General features: G+C 39.1%; 1 protein-coding gene across 1 annotated transcript in view; it reads left to right on the top strand.

Annotated features, from left to right (window-relative positions):
* LOC122746889 (androgen dependent TFPI regulating protein) overlaps positions 1–14,112 on the top strand; it is a 134,912-nt gene that overhangs the window by 5,469 nt on the left and 115,331 nt on the right.

Here is a 14,112-nt window from a genome sequence, read left to right as displayed (position 1 = left end):
CATTGATCTTTTTTTTTTACAGCTCTCATTTTCTGCCTTTCTGCAAAGTTTGAGTTTGACACCATTGAAAAGCATCAGAAGATATTTTCCCCTGATCCAAGGATACCAAAGTCTCTTTGTTTTCCTCCTACAACCCTAATCACTCCTCCGTTTCCTTTTCTGGCTTCTCATTCCTTACCCAAACTCTCATTTTTTTTTGGGGGGGGGGACAGGGTTTGGAGGCAATTGGAGTTAAATGACTTGCCCAGGGTCACACAGCTAGTAAGTGTCTAAAGCTGGATTTGAACTTAGGTTCTCCTGTCTCCAGGGCCAGTGCTTTATCTACTGTGCCACCTACCTTCCCCTGCCCCACCTAAACTCTTAATATTTATATCCCCAAAAGGACTTTCCTTATCTCTCTTTTATCCTCTATCTAAACTCCTTCCATAGATGATTATAGGACAATACCTTTAAGAGTTGGTATGGACATTTATTATTGTTGTTCATTAGTTCAGTCATGCCTGGTTCTTCCTGACCTCATAGACTTATCTATGGGGCTTTCTTGGCAAACATGCTGGAATAGTTTGCCATTTTCTTCTCTACTGTGTCCTTATTTTACAGATGAGCAACCGAGGCAAATAGGAGTTAAGTGACTTACCCAGGGTCACACAGTTAATAAGTATCTAAGGCTGGGCTCGAACTCAGATCTTTCTGACTCCAGGCCCAGTGCTCTATCCACTGCCCTGCCCATTAGATATCATCTAATTCTTTCTTCTACTGTTGTCCCAGTATATCCCTTGAGGGAAGACAGGAAGGGGTGGGAAAAGGTGTCTTCCATGTACCCCAAAGGACTTCCTGTTGTGCTCTGTGTCTGTCTCTTCCTTCTGCCACTTCATAACCAGTCTTCTCAGGTGATAAGAAGAGCCCAGCATGTTTCTGACCCCTGGAATCTTCCACCTACATCAAAGGCATATTTGATAGCACAAGGCAAGTGTCTGAGGCCGGATTTGAACTCAGGTTCTCCTGACTCCAGGGCCGGTGCTCTATCCACTGCACCACCTAGTTGCCCCTACTAGTTATTTTTGAAACCTGGCTTGCTCTCTCCTGCCTGCAATAACACAGACTTCCTAGTCACCCTTTACAGTACTGGCTGTATCTTTACTCATTCTCCTCAGCTCATTAGCTGAGGTGGGAGAGTTGGAATACTCCTTGCTTCCTATTATCACTTTCAGATTCTCCCTTTACCTTCATCACTCAGTAACCTCTCTTCTTTTAAGGTTCATGCTTTTCATAGCTATCACCCAATCAAAACCCTAGTAGCTGTTGTCTATAGACTTCTTAGGCTTCTCCCCTTCCTTCCTTAACGAGTTTAGTAACTGGCTCACAATTTTTCCTCCCAAACTCTTGCCCTTATAGTAGCAGACTTCAACATACATATTAACTCCCTCTCAAACACTAACCAGTCAGTTCTTCAACCTATTCACTTCCCACAAAGTGGGTATATCCTGAACCTTGCCATCACCCATAAATATAACACTTTTTTGTTCAAGAATTCTGAAATATTTTATCTAGCTATAATCTATTGGCTTTTCATCTCTCCCTCTGTCTTCCCTTGCAAAACCTTATTCCGTATCTGTACTGTGTCCTCTAACCCCTTGATCTCTCAAGTCTCTGGCAATCTCCCTTACACTAGCCACTTTCTTCTCTTCTTCCCATCTTGACTTGGTGAATCAATTCAACTATACACTGTCCTACTCTATTGAATACCTGGTTCCTTATCATATTACTGATTATGTGCAGCCAAATCTCAGACTTGAATCATCCCACCATTTGCCATATTCACTCCTATATGTATGCTGCTTAATGAAGATGAAGAAATTCATGCAACTGTTCTGTCTGGGTCCACTACAAATTTATGTTATGCAACCTCAACTGAGCTCTCACTGCTGCTAGGTAAACCTGTCATACCTCCTTAATCAACTAACTATCCTACTCTTTACATTAGCTCTTTCAAACCTTTTCATCCCTCCTCAAGTCTCCCATGCCTTTCCCTCCCCACACTCTCTCAGCTGAGAACCTTGCCTCAAATTTTATAGAAAAATTGAGATCATTCATCATGGCTCCTTCTCCCCTCTTCCTCATTTCTTATCATTCAGATGCCTTCTACCACTATCTCCTCTTTCAGCTCTGTCTCACATGATGAAGTATACTTACTCCTTACTAAGGTCAACACCAGTGCTTTAATTGCTATTGTTGGAGGAGATAGGAGAACATTGCTTCTCCTTGTAAGGGGCTAAAATTCTAGCTAGTCTGTCTTAAATATATAATGAGTGGTCACCAATAAATTATAAACTTTACCAAGAGTTTAGACTTTTAAGCATTTATTAAGGAGAATGAGAATTTGGTGAAGAGAGAGAGAAAGGCCTAGATTCATCTATCTATCAAAGGGAGAGTGCATTTTAGCTCCACTCTCCACAAGAGCCCTCATGAAAGAGACCAAGAGAGCTAGCCTTGCCCCCACTTCCTCCCATAAGCAAATGTCACTTCCTGACACCAAAGAAAAGCTGCATGGCTTGCCCTCAGATGCCTTCTCCTCATGGCAGAGCTTTCCTACAGTAAGTCTCCAGCAGGTGGCGTCATTCCAGTCATTACATCCTCCAACATATTGGTTGGGTTGACTGTGGAAATTTCTTAAAAAAAAAGAGACAACAATGATGTTTGCCTCACCAATTGACTTCCTTTCACTTGAACTCTTAAAGGCCATTGCTGGGTTATTAGTTAACCTAATTTCAATATTGTTGTGTCTTAGGGAATAGGGAAACTTGAGGAGAGGGAGAAAAATGGGGAACAGGGGGGTGGATCAATGGAGGAATCAGAACACACACAACACTTGTTGATTAAGTTGGTTGTCTTATATGGGCACATTATGTGATGCCCCAAAACATTTAAAATAGTAACATCAAAGATCACTGACCACAGATCACCATAATAGATATAATAATATAGAAAAACTTTGAAACATTGCATGAATTTCCAAAATGTGACAGAGAGATTATGTGAGCACATGCTGTTGGAAATGGGGTACTGATAGATTTGCTTGATGAAGGGTTGCTATAAACCTTCAATTTGTAAAAAAAAAAAAAAACAACCTCAGTGTTTGTGAAGATCAATAAAGTGAAGTGAAGTAAAACAAGGTATACTTGTACAGTACTATAAATCTGAAGGATTAGACTCTTCACTTGTGGTGGATAGGGTTCACTTGAGGAGTGGGTTATTTGATTCCCTAGCAACCCTAATACCTTTCCCTTATAAAGCAGTCTTGATCCTATGATAGTGCTATGTACTTAGAAAACTGAATAGGTCCCTGGGAAGGCTAGAAGCTCTACTGAGAATGAAAAACAGTAACCTTGACTGTTTGTCAACCTGGATGAGAGTCCTTTCTGATTTGCATTTTTGTCTGGTTAAGTGAAGCTGTCCTATGCTCCATGTATTGGTAGCCTGAGTGCTTACATGGGAGATGAGTGACTTTATTTATTCTGCGGAACCTAGACATAAACTAAATTCAGATTTTTTTTGGAAAAAACCCTGGGTGGGGGAGGTATAAGCCAAAGACAATGATTTATAAAAAACCTTCAAGATGGAACTTCATTCATGTAAGCCCAGAGCTATGATTCCCTCCTAGGGATTTTATACAAATACTTAAGAGAATGTGCTCATTTTCTTGTAGTGGTTTAGTCCAGATACTATTTGAAGGCAGGAGGAAAGAAGGCCTCAGTTACCTCTTAAGTTCTCTTCCAGGACTAAGATTTCATCGTTTCAAGATTTTGTGGAAGGTATATATCTATGTATGAAATATCCCTTGGCCATAATGTTCTTTTTAATTGCTATCCATATTCCCTCCCCCAAAAATGTTGACCAAGTCATATGCCAGGTAGTAAGTTTGTTAATTAGCAATATAACTGAAGGAGTGATAAAAACTTTCAAGAACATCTGATGCTCAGATCATGTGAGAGAAGGGCAGAAAGAAGGCACAAAGGAGTCCTTGACCCTAGGTAGCACTTAGAGAAGACACAAAAACAACTCTGGTAAGAAATTCCAATCTGTGCAACTTTGAGTACACTTTAAATGAGAAGAAATGATTAAATTCCAATGTGGGCAACTTTGAGCAAGCTTTAAATGAGAAGAAATGATAGGCTCCACCTTCCTTGGGCGGGCAAAGATTGACAAGAGAAATCAAAATGATAGCAACATTTGTTCTAAAGATAGCCCAAACTCAAATGATTTATGCCATTTTATTGTAGTGTTTTCCAGTTTCCCCCCCTCCAAGTTATTCCACAAAGAAGCAACTCATTAATCACTCTATTGCATCCTAATAGGCAGGTTCTTGCCCAGCACAGACAGTCAATAAAAACTTAAAATCCTCTTCCTTCAGGAACCTGGTCCTGACTCATAGCAGACTCATAAATCTCACTACACTGACTTTCAATTAGCCAAGAAGTAGGACACTCACTAGTGTTTTACTTCAGGTATTATACCTCCATGTATTTGTATTGGCAAGGTACTCCCCTCTCCTCACCAGCTTGAAGCTCCCCTTGGGGTGCCAAATAAATATTCATCACTGATGATGGCTATGACATGGTAACGCTGATAAAGATCAGTGGAAAACGGAACACCACCACCCTGTACACGAGGTTGGCATGTTGGCATCTTGACAGATGCAAGTGAAGCAATGTGCATGTGTGATGATTGGCAAGTTTTCAGGGGGAATGAAATTATTGATGAAGAAGAAAATAGGAAAATCTGAGGAACATGTTTCCTTCCTATCCAAAGTGGTGTGCTGTGGTTGGGAAAGAGAGAAGCAGCCCAGGGTGTGCTTACTCATATCACCATGGGAACACTTGTACTACAAATGAGCATGTGGTTTTCAAAGGTTGGGGAGAAAGCCTCTTCATGAAGAGGGAAAAGCAAGGAAGCACTAGCCAAGAGTTTAACTAGTCACCATGTGTTAGAGTAGTTTCAGCCTCCTCAAACACCCTCAAGCCCTGTTCCATTGTTTTTCTTATTTTAAATTCTTATTTTCTTATTCTCATTTGAAACCTGGGTGTCAGAAGAATACTGTGATCCAAATCTGCTCATTTCTTTTGCTTCTTCATTTTTTCCTGGTCTGCTGTTTGTATTTGTATTTTTTGAACCCACCATTATAGGCTCTGATTTCCAACTGAAACTCATTCCTAATTTCTTTTCTTATGTCCTTTTCTCTCTTTTAAGCCTATCTAACGTTTTTTTTCCCGTGATCTCTAGGTGGTCCTTCAGTGTCCCTTATGTCTGGCACTATTGGCTTACTTTCTTTCATGTTCTAATATTTTCAAGTAATATTTTGGGTTTGCTTTGTGGTTTTATGTGTTTTTCTTTCTGATTGTTAGAAAATCCTCCACTGGCTTATTTGTACTCTCAGCTTTTATTGAGGCCTTTTTTCTTGAAATTTGTGAGGTTTTCATCTGAGAATAAATCTTCTCTGTCTTCTCTCTGATAATGAGTTATCTAGCTTTAAACATTAAGGTGGTAAAGGTACATGAAAGGCAAAGCAGTCCTTATTTTATTCTCAGTGAGACAATATGGTATAATAAAAAATATGCTGAATATATATGTATTTAGGTGTATATATATGTATATGTATGTATATTATGTATATGTGTGTGCACGTGCATGTATATATGTGCACGTGTATGTGTGTATATGTGTGTATGTGTATATGTATGTATGTATTTGAGGAAGAGTGATTGCCAACATGCCACCATCTACAGGGCACATTTATAAAACAGGGCCCACATTTCTAGTAATTCTTCACTTAGGCATGTAGTTATGAAGCAACTTGTGCTTATGCCAACAGATAGAAAACAACTCTTTAACAATGGGCTGGAGGTAGAGCTCCCAGATCTTTGCTAAGGAAAGGTTACTCTCCTGTTTGGTTCCCAATGTACCCCCATGCCTCAAACAAAAGGACAAGAAGCAAAATGAGGAGAGGGTGAAATGTTTGTTTAGGAGAAATAATATCAAACTAGCAAATGTATCCTCTTTTTTTTTTTGTGGGTTTTTTTTTTGGCAGGGCAATGAGGGTTAAGTGACTTGCCCAGGGTCACACAGCTATTAAGTGTCAGGTATCTGAGGCAGGATATGAACTTAGGTCCTCCTGAATCCAGGGCTGGTGCTTTATCTACTGTACCACCTAGCTGCCCCAGCAAATGTATCCTTTAACATATTATTTTCAAGCATAAAAGCATAATTAAGGGGCGTGTATATATATCAGGTTCAGGATAGCATTTATTTCACCTTCACAGAAAATGCATAATAGGGCAGGCAGCTAGGTAGTGCAGTGAATAGAGTGCAAAGCTGTTCTCAGACACTTAGGTCATTGTGTGACCCTGGGCAAGTCTTATATAATACTTATATAAGAGCTGAAGATCCCATTACTAACATGAGGGGAAACCCATACACAACCTATATCCTGAATATATAAAGAAAGTTTTCTGGAGCAACTCCAGTTGGATACAACAAGCCAAAGAGAGAATGTGACCCTTATAAAGAGATCAGCATGTTGTTCAGTCATTCAGTCATGTCTGACTCTCTGTGACCCTATGGACCATACTATCCATGAGATTTTCTTGGCAAAGATACTGAAGTGGTTTTCTATTTCCTTCTCCAGTGGATTAAGGCAAACAGAAGTTAAGGGACTTGCTCAGGGTAACCTCAGCTAACAAGTTGTCTGTGTCTTCTGGACTCCACGACCAAAGGTTTACCTTCTAATATGCTAGATGTATTATAATCAGCATGAGCCATCTGGGGGTAGCCTCTGGAGCATTTTCCCTGCCCTCCTCCCCCGCACCCTGCCCCCCGCCCCCACCCCTTTAGACTTTGGAGGAACAGTTGCAGAGACAGACTGAAACCCAGTGGAGTTTCACAACCTGGTAAGCAGGAGAGCCTTAAATCTTAGAGTTTGCATTCCGTGGTTCTTTGTATACTTGCAACAAGGAGAGGCACCCCCAGCTTTCTACAGTTCTCCCTAGACAAGCAGTGAGTTAGCTACACAGATCTAAAATCCATTTTTACTGGAAATCTGTTTATGAAAAAATCTGTGATGAATAATTTCTGTGATGCAGACAGGTCTGTGAGATGAGAAAACTGTGGCCCATGTGGATTGGGCCTCACTTTTACTGTTTGAGGGACTGAAACAGGGACAGAATAAAGATCTCAGTCTTTGATGCTGAAGTTATTGTTTTGATATCATCAGGTCAGAGTCTGTTATCATTTTGATTAAATGCTTTGCTAAAGTAATGATGGTGGTACAAGTGATTCAATAGAGAACAGTTTGAAGGGAAGAATGGGAGCAGCTAGTCTATAAGGCAGGCAAGATGAGTGATTAGATTGAAACATACACACACACATACACATACACACATACCCCTACACTGATCTGGAATCTGGCTTCATGCACAGCAACAGACATAAAGGGAAATTGTAAATACCTTGACTTGAAAACCTAATAGAGATAATAAGCAACATGGTATCATGGAAAGAATGACTATGGAGTCAGAGAACCTGAGTTCAAATCCAACATCTAATACTGACTATAAGTATAGCATAGGGCAAGTCATTTAATCCTTATGAGTCTCAGTTTACTGATTTATAAAATGAAGAGTTTAGACGAGCTGGCTCCCTCTAAGTTTCCTTTCAACTCTAAATCATTATCTGGTGATCTTAAGACGAGGTGGCTTGGTTGATTTGTACAAAGTCTGGTAGTACTGGCTGGTGTCAGCTACATTACTATAAGAAGAGTGTAGCAGTGGAAACTTTCCTTTGAGCAAAATGTTTCCAAGATGATTGATTCCTCATTTAAATTATAGCAAATAGAATAAAATTCTAATAGGGAAAGTACCTTGGGAATAATCTCATATAATCCCCTTATTTTATCAATGAGAAAGTTGAAGTCTAGAGATTTGAAGTGATTTACCCAACATCACACAACTAACAAGCAGCAAAGTTGAGACTTGAGGCTAGGCATTTTGACCCTAAAGCTTTTTCTATACAACCAAACTCCCTCCATTTTTATGAAACAGGTCTCATTGTCATAAGGTTTGATCATGCTGATGTTTGAAAGTTTGACAATCATCCCCTCCCCCAAGCAATAATTCAGTTGAATAAACAGTTTTTCAACAAACATTTATAGGGCATCTTCTATGTGTTAGATATGGGGATATAAAAATGTATGATGTGTATGTGTGTTTGTACTGGAGGTAGAGGGGTTATAATACACGCACACAAAAGCTAACACAACTACAACAAATGATGGATAAGTACACAAGTGGTTAAGCAGAGTGGTCAGAGTGACATAAGGACAGATATGGAGATCAATGAAAAAGGCGGCACCTGAGTAGTTCTTTATTATTTGTTTTTTTTTGTGGGGCAATGAGGGCTAAGTGACCTTCCCAGGGTCACCCAGCTAGTAAGTGTCAAGTGTCCAAGGCTGGACCTGAACTCAGGTCCTCCTGAATCCAAGGCCAGTGCTCCATCCTCTGGGCCACCTAGCTGCCCCCTAAGTAGTTCTTAAAGGAGAACATGTGCAGTGGAATCTGTGCCAGGCATGGGGATCAGCATGCAAAAACTATGCCAAGGAGGGAGATGGCAGGATGCAGGATGAGAGCAAGGAATAAGAACTAGTCTGGTTTACCCAAGGCTTAATGTTCACAAAGAAGATTAACATGAAATAAGTCTGGAAAGGTAAGTAGGAGCCAGGGTGCAGAGGGTATTAAATTACAGGGAAAGGAGTTTGCCTTTTATTTGGTGGGCAGTGAATAGCCACTGAAGATGTTTGGACAAGGGAGGAAGATCATAACATTGCAAAGGATGTATTGAAGCAGGAAGAGAATGGAGGCATGGGAACCATGTAAGGCTATTATAATAGTTCTGGCAGAGGTGATGAATGTTCTTGATGGTGGAAATCGAAGTCAGGAGAAGGTGGACAGATGAAAGAAATATATTGGGGATGGGGACAAAAAGACTTGTTTGCAAAGACTTCAGGAGAGGGAGGAATTGAGAATATTAAGGTATTATAGCAGAAAGAGCAGGCAACCTAGAGTCAGAAGACCCAAATTTGAATCCAGTCCTGTGGGACCTAGCAAGTGTCACAGTGGATAGAGTGCTGGTTATGGAATCAGGAGGACTTGACATGAAACCTCGGACATGAAAAAGTTGTATGACACCCAGACACTTTTAACTTTACCGTACCTTATCTGTAAAATGAGGGGCGGTGGCCTCTAAGTTCCTTTCCAGTTCTAAATGTATGATTTTATGATCCTATAAGTCAAATCACTTCTGTGGTCATAGTTTCCTCATCTATAAAATGAGTGGACAATATTGGGTGATCTTTGAGGTTCCTTTAAGCTTTAAATTCTAGGTTCTTTGTCTTGAGTGACTGGGAAAAGTATAAGGTTATTAATAGAAATATAGACATTAGGAGGAAAAGCATGGGAGGAGCATTTAGGTGATGATAAATGGAGATAGAAGAGTCATGTTATCACTGGAGTACACCACAGACCTCCTGGACAGAAAGAGGAAAGAGATGAGGAATTTAGGGAATAGATAACAGACCTGGATTGTTAGAGTGATTGGGCAACATTTATCTAGACATCTGCAGGAGTTCCCTCCCTCCCTGCTTGCCTCCCTTGCCCCCTTTCTCTCTCTCTCTCTCTCTCTCTCTCTCTCTCTCTCTCTCTCTCTCTCTCTCTCTCTCTCTCTCTCTCCCTCTGTCTCTTTCTCTTTCTCTCTCTCTCTCTCTCTCTCTCTCTCTCTCTCTCTCTCTCACACACACACACACACACAAATAAAGCAATTAATAATTTGTTGATATGATTTCTGATGATCTCATCCTTCAAAAAGTAGAGAAGACAAAAAGAATTCTTCTTTTGGACCTGGTTCTCACCAACAAAGAAGTGGTTGCTTCTGCGGTAGACAGATGGGAACTATAGGAGGAAGTGAATACTCCATCTTAAAATTTGTCATAGAAAGAAAACCAGTCACGGATTAGAAAACCAGTCATAGATTGACATAAATGTAGGTTTCGGGAAAGCAAGTCTCAAAGGGCTCAGTATGGGTTGATTGGAGGGGGGATGAGAAAACTCTCAAGAATTAAATTCTGAAGAAACAAAAAGAAACCATTCAAAATATGAGGAAGGTGGAGGGTGGGAGGGGATGTCATCTAAAGAGACTGGTACAGGTATCAAGGAATATGTCAACCATTTTAAATTTAAGAAATAGCCAGATGGAAGCAAAATCAGGTAATGGATGATGAAGACCAAAGAATGGCATGGTTTTGAAATTATAGTGTAAGTCGTGCTACCTCTCCAAACAAACAGAAGCTGAGAAGTATAACAAAATGGATTTGTTTGTTTTATCTGTATTGGGAGAAATAGAAGGATCAAGGAAGGGAGAGGATGTGCTATTTAGGATAGATGGGGCTATGGCAACATGTGATGTAGAGAAAGCACAAATACTCGATTATTATATTGCTTCTTCCATCTGCATAGGAAAATTCTTTTTGGACTGGAAAATACAGAACAACAATGGCTAATGGAAAGTTGATATCCAAGATAAGGAGATAAGTAGTATCAGAGATCTTAACTTCTCATGGGTGTTCAAATCAACAGGACTAGATGAAGGAAGTACTAGAGTATTGAATGATCTTTGAAAGATCTTGGAGAACTGAAGATGTGCCACAAGATTAGATAAGAACAATTATTTTCCTTGATTAAAAAAAAAGATAATTCAGGTTTCAAGTTATAGGCCAATGAACTTGACTTCAATTCCTGGTAAAATTCTAGAATCAGTTAATAAAGGGATGGTCAGTGAATTTCTAGAAAAGAAAGCAGTGGGCACAGGGAGTCAGCTTTACTTTATCAGGAACAAGATATTCCAGACTAACCCCATTTCCATTTTTGGACAGGTTTTTTTTTGTTTTGTTTTTAACTGCTAAATAAGGGATATTCTGTTTACCTAGATTACAAGAAAGCAATTAAGAATTTTTTTCACAGTCTTTATAAATTTTATTTATTTTTTAATTTTATAATTCTTATTTTAATTTTCAATCAACAAATTCTTATTTTCTCTCCTCTCCATCCCCACTTCAATTTAAAAGATAAAAAGAAAAATAAATCCTTGTGACAAACATGCATAGTCAAACAAAACAATTTAAAAAAGAAAATTATAGGCTAGGCCATAATACAGTTAGGTGAAATTGGGCTGCCTACCACCAGAAGCTTTAAGTCTGAACTATAGATAGGTCACATATAGAATATAAGCCTGGAGTTCAGGAGGGGCTTCGGAGATGAAAATCTATATGTGGGAGTTCTTTGCATAAAGGTTCTAGTTAAAATTTTAGGATTAAATATGTAGAGCCAAGGGAGAAAATATGAAGTGAGAAGAGAAAAGCGAGAGAGAAGATTTGTAGAGGAAGAAGAAGAGAGAGAGAAGGACAGAGGTCTAGGAGTGGTCTCCATTCATTCATTCATTCATTCATTCCTGAAAGTCCTCTTTTTCACTGAAGTTCCATTTTCCCCATGAAAGTTTATATTTAGTTTGCTGGGTGAGTGATTTTTGGTTGTAATCTCAATTCTTTTGCCCTCTGGAATATCATAATCAATGCCCTCTGATCCTTTAGTGTAGAAGCTGCCAGATCTTGTGTTATCCTGACTGTGGCTCCACAGTACTTGAATTGTTTCTTTCTAGCTGCTTGCAATATTTTCTTCTTGACCTGGGAGCTCTGGAATTTGGCTATAATATTCTTGGAAGTTTTCATTTTGTAATCTCTTTCTGGAGGTGACTGGTGGATTCTTTCAATTTTTATTTTACCTTCTGCTTTTAGAAAATCAGGGTAATTTCCCCTGACAATCCCTTGGAAGATGATATCTAAGCTCTTTTTTCCTCATTCATTCATTCATTCATTCATTCAGTAAACATTTATTTAGCCCTTCCTATGTTCAAACTCCCATGCTCAGTGCTGAGAGAGATGAAAATAAAACTGACTTACCCACGCACCATTATTCAGATAAAGCACAACTCCTTTGTAATGATGGTGTTATAACAAAAAAAAGAAAGAACAACATAATATTGATAAAAGCTCACAATTATACAGGATGTTCCAAAAGTCTTAGTGTAGCTTTAATCCATTAAAGCTTAAATCTGTACTAAGACATTTGGGACACCCCATCAAGCATTTTGATTTTTCTATGCAAAAAGGCTAAATTTTTGTATCAGGTTTTCCCTCTATTTAGCTGTTATGTTTTAAGACACATGATTTGACCCGCAGTATATCACATATATGTAAATTATAAGCTGTATTTCTGGTAGTGTCATGATACCCTTTAGCCAAAAGCATTAAAGATTGACTTGACTATAAGCTGTATCATAACAAGCTTCTTATATAGTATTAAGAAACATCTGGTCTATTGACTTAATTTTTCCATTTTATCCGGGTGTTTGGCCTCATGTAGGCATAGCTTAATTCTACTGATTCTGACTCTGGCTAGTTTTCTAAAACTATCATTCTTAGATCATATGGGCCATAACATAGCTTAGAGTCCGTAGAAGAAATTTTAAGAATCAAGAGACATGACCTAGATCTATACCCTTCTTTCCTTGCTCATGTACACACACACACACACACACACACACACACACACACACACACACACACACACTCACACAGACATTCACCCATACACCCATGTACACACAGACATTATAAAATATATATTGTCTTCATAAATAAAAAGAAAAATTTCTCCCTAACAGTTCCACATGTTTCTGTAAGAGTCCACTTTTCCTCAGGCCTACTTAAAAAAATAGAGAATGCTACTTTGGAAACTGCCAAAGGGGAATTTTCGCCCTTGACAGATTGTAATATGCTGTTCTAGAAAGACTCCCTGAGCTCAAGGCAACACATTGAGAAGTTATTCAAGTCACGGAATCTGAAGGCAGCACTTATGGGACCTGGAGTTATCAGCTCTAGCTGATAATTCCTTCCCCTCTGACATTACCTTCCATTTATGTATGCATGTACTTATTCCATGTATGTATTTTATATGTACATAGTTGTTTATATGTTATCTCCCCCCCTCTCCATTAGAAAGTGAATTTCCTGAGAGCAGGGACTGTTTCCACCTTTCTTTGTATCCATGGCATTTAGCACAATGCCTGACACATAGTAAGGCTTAATTAATGCTTGCTGATTGATTGATTTGATTTTTTTGCTTAAACCAACAAACAATTCAATTCAACTAACATTTGTTAAGTGCCAAGTAGGGAGAAAGTCAAATGTATTTCATCCAGAAGCAGGTTCAGATGAATCTCTTAGTCAGATTAGGAAAATTTATTTCATGAGTTAGATTGCAAGTATTGTGTTCCTAATTTGATTGAACATTTATTGAGTGGCCAAGAAGCAGGGGAAAGAACAGTTAATTGATCATGCTTACATAGAAGCTTCCAAGTTTACAAAAGACTTTCCTCATAATAAACTTGTGAGTTAAATGGTGCAAGTATTATTACCTCTGGTTAACAGATTGGGAAACTGAGGCTCTGATAGGAAGACTTGTCTATGATTGCATAGCTTTTACGCATGAGGCAGAATTCAGGCCCAGATCTCCTAACTCCAAGTCAACAAGATTGTAAACTACATTGTCTCCAGAAGAGGAATGACAAAGTCCTTGTTCCCAAGGAACTTACAAATAAAACATATACCCAATGACAATATAATGTTGAAAGTTTAAACGGTAGTCCAGGACCCCCACTCCCCAAAGTTTCTGGGATCACATTGAATATATTTGATCCTGGAGGCTCACTCAGGTCATCCTGATTCTAAGTTCAGCAACTTTATTCACTGAGCCTCATAACCTGAGTTCAAATATGACCTTAGATACTTACTAGCTTTGTGACCCTGTGCAAGTCACTCAATCTCTCTTTGCTTCAGTTTCCTCATCTGAAAAATGGGGAAAATAATAGCACCTACCTCCTGGAGAGGAAATAGCAAACCAGTCCAGTATCTTTGCCAAGAAAACCCCCAGTGGAGTATCAAAAAGTTGGACA

This window comes from Dromiciops gliroides, chromosome 1 (genome assembly GCF_019393635.1).
Source record: "Dromiciops gliroides isolate mDroGli1 chromosome 1, mDroGli1.pri, whole genome shotgun sequence".
Classification (NCBI taxonomy): Eukaryota; Metazoa; Chordata; class Mammalia; order Microbiotheria; family Microbiotheriidae; genus Dromiciops; species Dromiciops gliroides.
Note: the sequence above shows the minus strand (reverse complement) of the source record. Positions and strands in the feature narration are given on the sequence as shown.